The sequence below is a fragment of the Papilio xuthus genome, unplaced genomic scaffold (genome assembly GCF_000836235.2).
Source record: "Papilio xuthus unplaced genomic scaffold, Pxut_1.1 DF829660.1, whole genome shotgun sequence".
In the NCBI taxonomy this organism is placed as follows: Eukaryota; Metazoa; Arthropoda; class Insecta; order Lepidoptera; family Papilionidae; genus Papilio; species Papilio xuthus.
The window spans coordinates 696850-711588 of NW_013528989.1; the positions used below are offsets into that span (position 1 = coordinate 696850).

The window sequence follows — 14739 nt, forward strand, 5'->3', positions numbered from 1 at the left end:
TTTAGGGTTCCGTACCTCATAGGAAAAAACGGTACCCTTATAGGATCACTTTATTTTCCGTCCGTCTGTCTGTCAAGACCCTTTTTCTCAAAAACGCGTGAAGGTCAAGCTGGATTTTTTTTTAAATACAGCACATTTTTCAATCCTAAATATAAGGACCCTATTAAAAAAATCTAAATCGACTTAAATAACAAAGACAATTAGAATACGCTTTCCATACGACAAAGACTAAAACTATATTAGCAACCCTAAAATTAACAACAACTAACCGCGGGTTTCTGACCAAAATCTCTATATCAAATATATCGTCATCCCTGCTGTTATGTTTAACAAAAGAGAGATAAAAATATGTTTTGAATGATTTTGGTTTCAGAAACCCAAGGTAAGACGAAGATTATTTCGCAACCCTAATAAGACTACGATTTGACAACCCTATTGCTCAGTACTGGGACATCACGGATGGCCATTATGAGACTTTTTTATTGGAAAACTTTTCTTTCCCTCTTTCGTTATTCTCGAGAATCAAAGTTTAGAGTTTTCGGGAACTGACAGTAAAATGCTGTCACCTAACCCGTGTCTATAACTTTGAGATGAGTTTGTTTATGGATTAGAATTTATTTTTCTTTGTATTGAATTGTGTTTGTTGAAAAGTTTTTATTACGGAATTCCGTTCACGCGGAATTAAAAAAAAACTTAATTAGTAGCCTATGTGTTCTTCCTGACTGTGTCTTACCTCTATACCATTTCAGCAAGATATATTCATCCATTCTGGAGATACCTTCAAACAAACATCCATCCATCTAAACATTAACATTTATAATATTAGTAAGAAATAAGATTTTAATGTTGAATTACGAATCAAAGATTATTTTAGACTTTAGTTTTAAACTCTGTTTCTATTATAGGTGATAACTCTGAAGTGACTGCGTTTATTATCTTCTGATTTAACCATGCTTGTTAATGTTACGTGATAGTTAATTCAATCGACCGTTGCCATCAGCACCAAAATGGTGAAAATCAAATAGGAACAAAATAATACGTCGCATAACCAGTCCATTAAGAGAGGTCAGTGATTTTAAAAGTATATTCAAAAATATAGAATATTATTCATTGTAGTAACGGAGCAAAAGTGGGACGGACTACTTTTTAATTGAATTTTAAACATATGAGGGTTTTAAACTCTCTCAATATATCGAATACAAACTTATTTAAGACAAACATACTCAAGAACAGTCAATTAACGAAGCAATTTCAAAACAAAACAACATAGAAACTTAGTCTAATTTAAATTTCGAAGGTAAACATCCTTTGTCATACGTCTACTTGTTTTAAAGGAAAACATAACCCGGACGATGTCAAGCCTCAAGTCTCCCGGGAATTTCTAGAAGGAGCTTTAAGAACTTTAATTGCTTGTACTTAAGTTATATTAGGTTTACTGACGCGTGGGCTTGTGGAAATTTTAATTTGAATCTTTGTTCATTGTGTAATGAATTGAAGTTGTCAACGTTTGCGTCTTGTTGTGTCTTCAAGAGTGTAGTTAGAGTTGAAGTGTCAATAGCTCAGTGGTTAAAGGTACGGATTTCCAATCACGAAGTCGGCAGTTCGAATACCGCTATTATATTGTCGTAAACCATGTCCTAGCACAAGCATAGAGTTTGGAAAAGTACAGCTTAAAACCTGCTAATATTTTATTAAAAATAAATTAAAAACTGTAATTAGCGCGCACCATCTTTCGACTACAACGCTTAGTACCAGATAGGTTAAGCCCTAATTCATTAAATAATATCTTTAACAAAAGAATGTAGGCATCAATTTTTATTATCAATCTTAAGCAAATAATGATGAAAATTCTTTATTTATCGACCTTTCTATTATTTTTTAAAATTAACCAGCTTTTGTTTTCTTTATCTGTTACTCGTGTAGATAATTTTGTACAACGTTTTCAAATTGGTAGACAATTATTGAAGAATAACAAATACAGACGATCTCTCAACGCGAAGCGGGCGGAGACTGTAAGACGTGTGTAGCGCCACTTGCAGCGGGTAATCAAGAGCTGATATAATCGTTTCTACGTTAAAAAACTTTTTTTAAATATTGTCTCTATTTTTGAAAAAAGAAGGTAAAGATGGCTATATAATTTATTGCAGTAAGGCGTGGCTTCATATTTTGGTATTAGAATTTTTTTTTGGGAAAAAACAGTTTTTTATTCTGTGACATTATGTCATGTTTTTGATATATTATTAAGATATAGTGTGTTTGCACTAACTACAAGCTTTTCCAGATGAATTAAGAGTCTTCGTATGTTATCTTTTCGTAAGCTACGTTTTTTTAAATTTGTTATGGTAAAAATATTAAATTTTCACCCGCGAGCACTGTGACCACACGTCAGTTATTGCTCAAGTTTTCGTCGGTCCCCGAATGTCAACTTCGTCCATTTTGTGCGTCGCAAATTTCTCTCCCGCGAATTGAAAAATGTCCTGTCGGAGAGTTTGTTAATAATTAATATTTGTTCGGGAGTAATAAAGTCCCCATTGTTGTCTTGTATTTTAAAAAAACTTTTGTCATTTTCTCGAGTGACTTTTTTTTATCTTTATAGAGGTCATTTTAAATATTTAACGACCCGTGTTTAAGATTTTCTGTATCCAAAACTCAAGATTGGAAGGCAATAGTAGTTAGTTTTTTTCAAGATGATGCAAACGAGAACGAACATGGCTATCAGTGCCATCCATAAACATAAAGAGGGATTTTACAGGGGATTTTGGTCTCAAAAACCCACGATAATTCCAACACCATGTTCTCCGTCAACTCAAATCTTTGTGACATAAATATTTTAGTTATTTAACAACGAAAATGTCAACCACCTGTAAATAAAAAAAAGGTTAAAACAATTTATTTTAAACCAGGTTCAAAAGTAGGCTAATTAGTTAGTACTAACTGGTCGTTAGCTAATTACCATATATTAAGTGTCGGGGACATGTTTAGTGTTTGTACCGAGTGCAATTTATAACATTTAATTGCAGTGAACGATAATAAATTTAGATGTCCGTTTATATCAGCTCGTAGGTTAAACTGGTTTACCCAATCTTGTTAACTGTGGATTGTAATTTTATCTTGTAAAACAATTGATGAATAATTCGTCTTAATGTTGGTGTGAAACGATTTAATTAGCTTATATTTATTTGTGTCTTCTTCTTCTTCTGCTAGCTCTACAGCCCTTTGTGGGCCTTGGCTTGGTCCAGCAACTTTTTCCACCTCGGTCTATCTCTGGCCACGGACTTCCAGTTTGCTATACCCACTTTTTTGCGTCCTTATTAACGCCGTCGCCGCCTTATTTATTTGTGTCTAATGTTATAAAAATATACTCACTTCGTGTGAATTGAAGGATCTGACTCCGTCAGTACGGAATTGAAAGAAATTTAGTAGCCTATGTGTACTTCCAGATTATGTTCTACGTCTATGCTAAGCAGAGAGATCCATACAGACGTTCTAAAGATATTTTCAAACAAATATCCATCTATCCATACATCTAAACACTCGCTTTTATAATGTTAACTACCTGTCGCTTGCGATTCCGTCCGCGCGGTATAAAAAACCATAACTAGTAGCGTATGTGTTCTTCCAGACTATGTTCTATATGTAGGCTAATTATCAGCAAGATCCATGCCTTTCTGGAGATACATCTATCCATACATCTAGACATTCGCATTTATAATATTAATAAGAAGTAAGTAAGTAAATATTATAATATAAAAAAAAATTGCGGCGTATTTTGGCTTCGGAAATATGTTAGTGGACACCCAAAGTTATATTTCACTATCAAGTTTCTATACTTTTAATATATTACTTATAAGAACTTTTCTAATTTAATATAACATGCAACTAAACAGTTAACGAATAACCAGTAGTCTGGTTCCCAATAATAATTTATCGAAACGACTTAACGAAATTGTGTCAAAATTATAGACCTGTCAGAATTGCCCTCACAAGCACAGTAGAGGGCAATCGATAACGAATGTCCGTCAACACGAATTACAGTAATTAATTGATGTTTAAATAATTCGAAACGCCTCTATCAATCAACGGAATCGATTATATGACGCATTTAAATCGATTGATTAACATAAATCGATTGGGATGCATTATTCAATATAAATGTTCTGTTAACAGCTTGATTCAAACATATTATTATCTATACTTGGGTTAAAATATATTTTAAATTGTTTTTAAGGGAACTGGCATCATCATTATCAGCTCAAATCTCAGGACTGATAATTATTAGCGCAGTAAACGTCCCCACTGAGAATTCGGAGCTTACCCTAAGTTAAGGGTGACTAGGCAATAGTCAACCACGCTGCCCAAGTGCGGGTTGGTTGACTTCACACATATCTTTGAACTGGCATGATGAAGTAAAATTTATCATCATCATCAGCTCACTATACGTCCCCTCTTAGCTCGGCTAAGGCTAAGGCTCCGAGCCTAACCTAAGTTAGGGGTGATTAGGCCATAGTCAACCACGGCCCAGTGTAGGTTGACTTCACACATATCTTTGAATTTCTTCTCAGATATGTGTAGCATCACGATGTTTTCCTTCACCGTAAGAACGTCAGATAAATGTAGATATGTAAATTGAAAATCGAGAAACACCTGCAGATTACATTTGAAGTCACCGAAGTAAAATTCGAAACATACTTTTTAAAACGATATATTCTTGAATACAATTCGCATTTCAAAATTGGTCAAGCCTTTATGTCAAAATGGGACAAACAAACATACCCTCATGTTAGTCGGGCAAAGGACTTTTAGTACAAAGTATAAGACACACTATACAGGTCTCTAATTGGATATTTCTAAGAGAGATCCTGAATAAAAGATAGTCTTGAAGATGTTGTGATAACAGTATCCTAGATACGCCACGTCCTGTGCAGCACAAAGGACGCTTAAGCCCCAATTCCACTGAACAAATAAGACTGCACAGTCACTACTAGACAGCATTTTAAGCAACACTATTAACATGATACTCTAGGAGTAAAGAAACGTTACTGACTTTTTCTTGCACCAATAAATACATATCCCCGGTCAAATCTTATCCGCTTCCCCTTCCTCAGCCTTTTCTAATTAGGAAGAGATTGGGAAAAGGACATTAATGGGCTTCCGTTGTACACATTCCAGAGACTAAGCGAGATAATAATTCGCGCGTATTTCTATGTGACCGTGGTCGAGATTTACGTTGGTAATATGATTGCATACGACTAGAATATTATGGTTAGTCGGGTATGTGGAAACAGGGTTTAAAAGTGCGAAGCTAGGGGTGCGCCAATTAAAATTGCACGAGACGAGTTTCCGTGCCGTGAGATTTACAACTGCAGTCTCGTTACTGCAGGACGATAAATATTTTCCGCCCGCTGTACACTTAGCTTTTGTGTCCTTTCAAATTTGAATCTTGCCAATTATTCTTTTGGAATAAATACTTGGAACTTGATACATATGTTTATTCTAGGGTTGTCACAGTTAAAAATAAAATATTTCATGTGGTAATATTTCATTTTTTTTATTTTATTAGTTGGCTAACGTTACCTTGAATCGTACCTAAAGATAATGTTTCCTCTCCCTATTAGTCCCCTCTTGAGTCTTATGTACTTCCCCTTCCTATCCTTTCCGTAGGACAAAAGGGTGGGAAGGGAAAGAAGACTGAAATTAGGAGTTTTATACCGAAACTGTGTTATTTGTTTCTTAATTTACGTCAAGACGGACATGATATAGTGCCGATTTGAAAAATTTGATCTCTATTAGTGTATATATAGCATGAGAAACACTAAGTTACCCCTTAATCATCAATTAACTTATCTGGAGCATAAATGTAAAGCCAACTATAGGTTTCTGAGACCGAAATACCCGTTAAAAACATAATGATATCTCTATTTTGTCAAAGACAATGATAAGGATAAAGATATGTATTATACATAGATTTTTGTCTCAGAAACCAACTATAAGTCATCTTTATTCTCTCCGCAATGTCTTAAGAAGTTTGAAAGTTAACTTTGTATCTATTTACAATGAACTTGTTTAGTTAATACGTTCACTTAATTGCTGCGCCGCGGGAGCTTATTGTGAAAGCTGGAGCTTTCAGGCGTGTTTGGGTGAAACTTCTATTTGGTTAACTGAACGTTTAATAATGTTTAAATTTAATTAATATTTAACCGCGTGATTTTGTTGTTTCAGTTACTTTTTTTACTGCATGAAAATTATGCAATTTTTAAAACAAAATAATGGAAAACTTGTTTAATTAACCGTAGGTTTCTGAGATTAAAAGCTACGTTCAAAATATATAATACTATTATCTCTATTTTGTCATAGATATTGACAGGGATATTTATTGTTTTATACACGGATTTTTGTTTCAGAAACTCACGGTCAATAACGAAATTTAAACTACACATACACTTAAGGAATACAACATTATTCCTGCTTGCTTATTTGATTTTTTTAAAACTCTATAAGTAATCTATGGGATCTTCCAGACTATGTTCTACATCTATGACAAATTTCAGCGAAATTCGTTGAGCCGTTCTAGAAATACCTTTAAACAAACATCCATCTATCCATCTAAACATTCGCATTTATAATATTAGTAAGAAGTAAGATAATATTAGTAAAATAATATAATAGTAGACCATATAGATTACTAATTTTTTTTTAATTCCGCGTGGACCGAGTCCACAGTTTGTATATAATGTAATATGTTATGTATGTATTTACACAATACACAATACATATTCTTTATTCAGTGTAATATAAACAATATTACATAACCGAGTTATGTAATTACAAAAGTTTCGCGCATCCCGGAAGTGCAGTGTGCCATCTGATTAGCATAAAGACACGCTCATTTCCGGTAAACAGTATGTTAGACTTTGCTTTAATAGTAACCTGTTACTGCTAACTTTTACATACCTTTGTTTTAAATCGTATTAAACCTTAATTATTTGACTAATGGAATATATTGAAATCAATGTTTTTTTCTCGAAAAATCATTTTTGGAGTGTTCAGTTATCTTACTAATATTATAAATACTAAAGTTTGTATGTTTGTTACTACGTACCTCCAGAATAACTAAAATAATCTCACTGAAATTTGGCACTAATGTACAACATAGTCCGGAAGAACACATAGGCTGTTCATTTTTATTTTCAACTCCACGCAGAGTCACGGTCAACTGCTAGTTCAGCATAAAAAGGTTGAGTATTTAAAAAGCATATTTAACGAAAAAACTAAGCAATTCATTCAATTATAGTAAAAAAAAAATATGCTACGTAAAAGGTTGTAAGTAAAAAAAACATCCTGTAAATATGTAATTTGTTTTTCATAAAAAAAAATGTCAAGACCATTACAAGATTTTATGAGTTACAATAAAAGCAAATGTTCTCTTCAAACGATTGTTTTGGCAATCCATCTTAAAGCGTGGGCAATAAAAAACACTGTATCGTACCTATATACTTCAGACTACGCTGAAACGAATAAAAACTTGGAAATACGTTTACAGTTTTACTGACTTTTTTTTATAAGAATACGGTAAATGTTATGTAAATCTTACTTATATTATAAATTAGAATATTTGGAAGGATGTATGTTAGAAGATATCTCTAGAACAGCTGCATGGATCTCAAATTTGACATAGATATAGAACTATACAGATAGACTGGAAGAATACATAGGCTACTACTATTTAAAAATATTTTTAATTCCGCGCGGAAGGAGTTTCGTGCGACAGCCAGTGAATCATATTGTTAATAGGTGAAGCGTATACTTTGAACACATTTAAAGAACTGATATAAAAACGGCTAAATACTCACGTATATTCGTCCGGTGGCGGCACCGACTAGTTTCGAGGCCCTTCATCAGGATGAGTAGTACTGGTATTATTTCGCGAAATAATACCAGTCAGTCACCAGTCGGTGCCGCTACCGAACGAATGTACGTGAGTGTTTAGCCGTTATTTATGACTGAGTAGTCACTGTTTGCCTTGAGGAGGCATTTACAGCTTCACCGGGCTTGAGGTGGCCGAGCGCAGATGGCGCTTAGCCTGAACCTCGTTTATGAGTAACAAGACTCGAGGGCTCCCTCAGGAGCCTCGGCTCGGGCTGTTACTTCATTATAGTTACCGGGTTGGGAGGTCACCGAGCTCTTAGATCGCTTAGGTGGACGCTCCATGGAGTGACTGGTCTCAAGGGCCCCCGAGAGGGGACCTCGGCTTGGGCTGTCACTCATTACGCGTTTAGCATTCCGATTCAAGGGTGCCCGAGAGGGCCGAACCTCGGCTTGATCGGTTGCTATTATCTGATTGCTATTAATACATCTAACATTACTACCACTTCGGAAAGCGTTATCGCTGGGAGAAGAAGTGGCGGAAGAAACTCCAGCAACGCTTCTATTATTAAAGTTTAGCCGTTTTTATATCAGTTTAGTATGATGACTCACGAAAGTTTGAATATATTTAAAGAGATTTCACAAACGAATGAACGTGTTTTTACTCCATCCAAAAAAGTGTATAGCCCACAAGGAAAATATACAGTCCCATAACAAAGGTCACTCAACTTTTCCCCAAACTGTATTCGTGTTCGTTTCGATTCGATAGAAATTATTTCCGAAGTCTTTTGTTAACAATTAAAGTTGAAATTACGCGAAGCTTACAAAGAATTGTTTGAATTCAACAAGTGCTTATTGCGAGCGGTTTTTTTTATAGCAAAGTTGTGTTCGCTGCAAATTAATGAAGTTGTAATTGAAAAATGTTTTCCAACGGCCTCATTCTCTGCAAGATAACTTACCTATTGACTTCATATTGTTTGAAAATACTTTTTAACGAGAGCTTTACATATGTATATTATCCGACATTCTTACGATGAAAAAACATCGTGATGCTGCACATATCTGAGAAGATATTCAAAGATATGTATGAAGTCTACCAGCCCGCATTTAGCCAGCGTTTGACTATGGCCTAATCACGCTTAACTTAGGGTAGGCTCCGAGCCCCTCGGTGGGGACGTATAGTGAGCTGATGATTTTTTAACGGTACTAACTACGGTATAATTCATAACAAAAATATTAACCTGAGTATAATCCTTGTGGATTGAATGTAAATACTTTATAGACGTAGTTTTACAATTAGGGTTGGCAACAGGCAGGCGGTCTGCTGTAAAAAGTAAGCCAAACACTTAAGGTTTATAGACTGCCAGGTACTATCCCTACTGGATGGATTGCATTCCACAACGGTGCTATTCTCGCGAAATTTCTTGCCATGCACAGCCGCGTTGTGGAATGGTCTGTTCTCGGCGGTATTTAATACGACCTAGGGTCTTTCAAGAAGCGAGTATATCATTTGCTTAAAGGCCGGCAACGCATCTGCAGTTCCTCTAGTGCTGATGTCCCTGTGTGTCCTTGATACACCAGTTCCTGCCGCTCGTTTCCCCCTTCTCTTATAAAAAATCTTATAGAGGAATTGTAATGATTATTCTATCATTGTTATTTTAAAGTTCATTTAACCGTGTATTGGATTGTATAAGTTTGTTAAAGTCGGGAACAGTCCGTGTCCCTGTTTGAAAAGTTTTTATTTCTTTTCAAAGCAATTGAAGTATTTACAGCCGATACCAGTCTTTATTGTTCTTAGTTTGAAAATCGTTTAGTGGTTCATTTTATTTTGGAATAATCTTTACAAAGGTAGATTTATCTATTGTTTTGGTGATGCCAAAAAGAGAATTATAGTGGTCTACCGTAGTGGTCTACAACAAAAGTTATTTTTATTTCTTATTAATATTATAAACGTTTATGTCCCCTCACTAATCATTCTGACAATTGACTTTGCAACGAAAGCGTGCCGTTTACGCCAAAGGATTCTAACTAATCTTGTATATAAAATTCTCGTGTCACAATTTTCGTTCCCTTTCTCCTCCGAAACGGCTTGACCGATTCACATGAAATTTTGTGAGCATATTGAGTAGGTCTGAGAATCGGCCAACATCTATTTTTCATCCCCCTAAATGTTAAGGGTAGACCACACCTAAATTTTTATTTTTTAGACAAACACGCGGAAGGAGTCGCGGGCGACAGCTATTAATGTCTTAAACTTATAACTTTAATAATGTTAAACGAAACATAATTTTATCGTCGCTATAAAATCTTTTTGAATATTTTCCAATTAATAAATTATTTAAAAAAAACGTGCTAATGTTTTCCTCAAACTGTAAAAGATGTATTACATTTCTTAGTCTTTATTACAAGGGCATAAGGATTGTAAAACTGTCTTGTATTCCAAATAAATTCTACTAGAATTCGTTAATGGTCGTTAGGCATAAAATATTTGTTTACGACGCCATTTTGTTTATTAATAATGGAAATAAATAACGCAATGTCTCGGTGGGCAAGTTTCAAATTAATTGCTTAATAAAAGTTAAGAGACTTGATTGGTTGGTTTTGTTTGAAATAAGAAAACTCGAATAACGTTTGAGGAATATATATTTTTTATAACATAAGGTGGCAAACGAGCGAGCGGCCACCCGAAATCGCTGAAAAAGCGAAGTTACCGTTGCACATAGACATACGTAATTGCATATGCTGTGTCTATCTTTAATCGTCGGAGGAGAGGATGCACAGAAAGAAAATATTTTCCCTTTCCAGAGAGTTCACTTCCACTTCCCATCCTTTCCTTATAAGAAAAAAGGTGGAAAGGGAAAGAGGACTAAATTAGGCCTCCGGGACGCACACTCATCAGACGAAACGCGGAGTTGCTTCCACATCACGCCTGTCTTCTGTGTGGAGCCTACACTAAGTTATGGATGACTAGACCATTTTTTGTCCAGAGAGGAATGCTTTATGCATACTCCGCGCCCCGGGGGGGACGCGGTAGTTATGTGGGATTCTCCTCCATAGCGGAGGCATACCCACTAAACCTCTCTGTTCCTCCAACGCATCGGGACGGTACCACGGACACGCTTTTCTCTCTCGTCCGCGGCCCCGTCTGAAAGATGACTAGACCATAGCGAACGTAGGCCAAGCGCGGGTTGACTTCATACATATCTTTGAATTTCTTTTTAGATATGTGTGCAGCATCACGATGTTTTCCTTCACCGTTACACAATCTTACTAACATTATAAATGTGAAAGTTTAGATGTTTGGATGTTTGTTTGAAGGTATCACTGGAACGGCTCAACGGATTTTGATTAAATTTATCACACATGTAGAACATAGTCTGGAAGTACATATTGACTAAAGTTATTTTTAATTCCGCGCCGACGTAGTCGCGGGCGACAGCTAGTAATATCATAAATGTGATAGTCTTGATGGATGGATGCATGGATGTTGGAATCTCCGGAACGGCTCTTGATGAAATTTATCATAGATGTAGAATATAGTCTGGAAGAACGCATAGGAAATATTTCGTTTTTCTTTCTGCGCAGACGGAGTCGCGAGCGACAGCTTATGTACAAACAAGTGCTAGATAACTTACTTTTAAATGACTTAACTAATATACCCTTACTTTCAAAATTGTAGAGAAAGAATTTCTCAAATGTGTCGTTTAATACTTTGCCCATTTTAAATACGATGTTCGTATAGTACGCATGTTAGCAAATATTTTAACATATTAAGTGCTTATTGGCATGTTTTATTAATTTATTCGTTAATAATTGCCATCAATTAATTATGAGTTGCTACTAAATAAAAACTTTATTTATTAATATACTAACGTTCATACATTATTCATAAATTTATGATACATGAGGAATGAAAGTGGAATGTGCGTTACTTGTTTTAGGTATGGGATAGTATCGATAAAGATTAAATAAAAAAAAATTGCCAATAATTTTTAATTTTTTAAACTAACTGGCTACTAGTTAAGTTTTTTAACTCCGCGCAGACGGTGTCGCGGGCGACAGCTAGTTAGGAATAAAAAGGGAAGGTGGATAGGGTTAAGCAAGGGATTAATAGGAAGAGGAAATATCTTCGTTGCATCCCTAGTTCTGTTGATTAGAGGGTGGTAACGCATCTTCAATTGCGGATGTCTTTAGGCAGCGGGAGTTTCGCTCTTTTAGCGAATTCATGTACGCGATTACTCTTATAAAAATCTTTCTTTGAATATATTTGTAAATATTTGTCCTTTAAACCGTACAAGGGTATTTGGGTTACGTAATAATTTAAATCGATACAAAATTTACGATTGTAAATTATCGATTACAACAAAATCGATGTATTTAAACGCAGCGGGAAGCAAACGTTACATCAACAGTGTTACCACACTATATGGTTCTTATAGCACAATTATATTACTCGTAAAATAAATACATTTTGTGAATATAATTGTTAAAGGTTATGTTTTAAAGTGTTATTTAACGAAGGTCGGATCATTAGGGCAACTTGATCACTTATAACCACGGCTCAGAAAAGGTTAACTTACTGATATTATTAAAACGAATGTTTGGATGCATGGATTGATGTTTGTTAAAAGTTGTCCCCGTTGAGGAACGGTCTGTCCTCGGCGGTATTTCCAAACCAATACGACTTAGGGACCTTCAAGAAGCGAGCATACCATTTCCTTAAAGGTCGGCAACGCATCTGCAGTTCCTCTGGTGTTGCAGATGTCCATGGGTGTCGTTGATCACCCCGGTGTTCCCGCCGCTCGTTTGCCTCCTTCTCTTATAAAAAAATAATAATAAAATAAGATTTAATCGTTGCTAATATTACAACACACCATTGAAAAACATAAAACTAAGTAATTAATAAAACATATCAAACTTGAGATGACCTTGAAATCAATGACGAAAGATGCAACAAAAATAGAACGTTTATATTTAAAACACATATTGGTCTCTTAAAATTACCTTACGAAAAATGTATTCCGTGTGATTCGCTTTTGACCTCACAGTGCCGTGTCACGAATTATGCGTTTTTATGTTGTCACTGACAAATTGGGTATTTTACGAGACGGCCCACCAGATGGCGCTAACATTGCGGACAATAATAAAACCTTATATACTCAGAGTTATGTATAAAACGACATAATTTTTTTAACAAGGAAAACATGTGCATTTTTAAATTTAACTAAGAAATATTATCATTATGAGTTAACCTATTTAAGTAAAAGAATTTTATATAATTTTTATATTATAAACGTTTTGTTTAAAGTTAATATGTCTTTACATTTGTATTTAAATAAGTATTTTTGTTTCAGATAAGTTTCATTCCTAGCTGGGGTAAGATTATAAAATATTAGCTGTCGCCCGCTACTCCGTCCGTGCGGAATTGAAAATGACTTAGTAGCTTGTGTTTTCTACCAAACTATGTTCTACATATGTCAAATTTTATCGAGATCCATGCAGCCGTTATGGACATACCTTCAAACAGACATCCATCCATCTGAACATTCGCATTTATAATATTAATAAGAAGTAGATTAAGATGTATTCTTTTGTTTATCACATTGTACACAGTTTATTCAAAAAAAAATGACCTTAAAATTTTGGAGGATTTTAATCGATTTATCTCATCCTATTTATCCTTATTAAAGATAATTTTTACATAATTATTTTCAAAATAAATTCCTTTATTTATTATACTAATTACTCTATTGTTTCAATATCCCTTTGTCTGTATATCGAGTAATTAAAGCTAATGTATGGCTTTAGTCAGAGAATAAAAATATATTGCGAACCGAGCATTCACAAGTTGTATGTTAACGTTGATTAACAAGCCTACAGGACAATGTTTTGTTATTATTATTGTCGGTTTCCACTGCCGTATAATCATTGTAATCTCATTTATGTGCGACAATAAAAGTTCTTTAACAGTGCTAGTGCTCGCTTTAACATCGCATCAATTCTCCAGGCTCGCCCGGTGAAATACCACGACCACACAGAAGATACGCGTGAAGTGAAAGCTATTCGCGTACAGTCTGATGAGTCTGCGTCCCGGAGGCCTAATTTAGTCCTCTTTCCCTTCCCACCTTTTTCTTATAAGGAAAGGATGGGAAGTGGGAGTGGACTTTCTAGATGAGAGGATGCGTGGAAAGGGAATATATTTTCTTTCAGTGCATCCTCTCCTCCGTCGATTAAAGGTAGGCAACGCATATGCAATTGCGTATGTCTATGGGCAACGGTCACTTCGCTATATCAGCGATTTCAGGTGGCCGCTCGCTCGTTTACCACCTTATGATATAAAAAAAGTTTAAAACTTATGGTTATAAATGGAAATATTTACCGAGCGGCTCCATAGTTATCTTACTAATATTATAAATGCGAATGTTTACTTGGATTTACTTTTAGACACTATTAATTACAATGCTTTGACGCGAATGACGTGCTTTCGTTACAAAGTCCAGTGTCAGAATGAATAGTGAGGGGACATCAACGTCGACATTTTAGTAAAGCTAATGTTGGGTTAATACACTGGCACATTTCCGGATTTTCTTCCTCACAGTATGTTTGTTAGAAGGTATATCCAGAACGGCTGCATCTTGATGATGTAGAACATAGTCTGGAAGAACACATAGGATACTAATTAAGTTTTTATGAATTTCGGACGGAGTCGTGGGCGACAGCTAGTAATCTATATAACAATTTATTAAAACGTATTCATTTTCATTACCTCATTATTAAATGCTAGAATGAGTTTGAATAAAATTACAACTTATGTTATTAACTAGCGGTCGTCCGCGACTTCGTCTCTACTGAAACACAAAAAAATAAAAATACGAT

General features: G+C 35.1%; 1 protein-coding gene across 5 annotated transcripts in view; it reads left to right on the plus strand.

Annotated features, from left to right (window-relative positions):
• The window catches only part of nolo (ADAMTS-like no long nerve cord), a 232257-nt gene that overhangs the window by 36098 nt on the left and 181420 nt on the right, over positions 1–14739 (plus strand). For 4 of the 5 annotated variants that reach the window (XM_013309804.1, XM_013309807.1, XM_013309822.1 and 1 more), the window contains exon 2: positions 13218–13239. The exons of the other annotated variant lie outside the window; for it this stretch is intronic. The gene's annotated coding sequence lies outside the window, so the exon portion shown is untranslated. The remainder of the gene's footprint in view (positions 1–13217; positions 13240–14739) is intronic. 5 annotated transcript variants of the gene reach the window in all.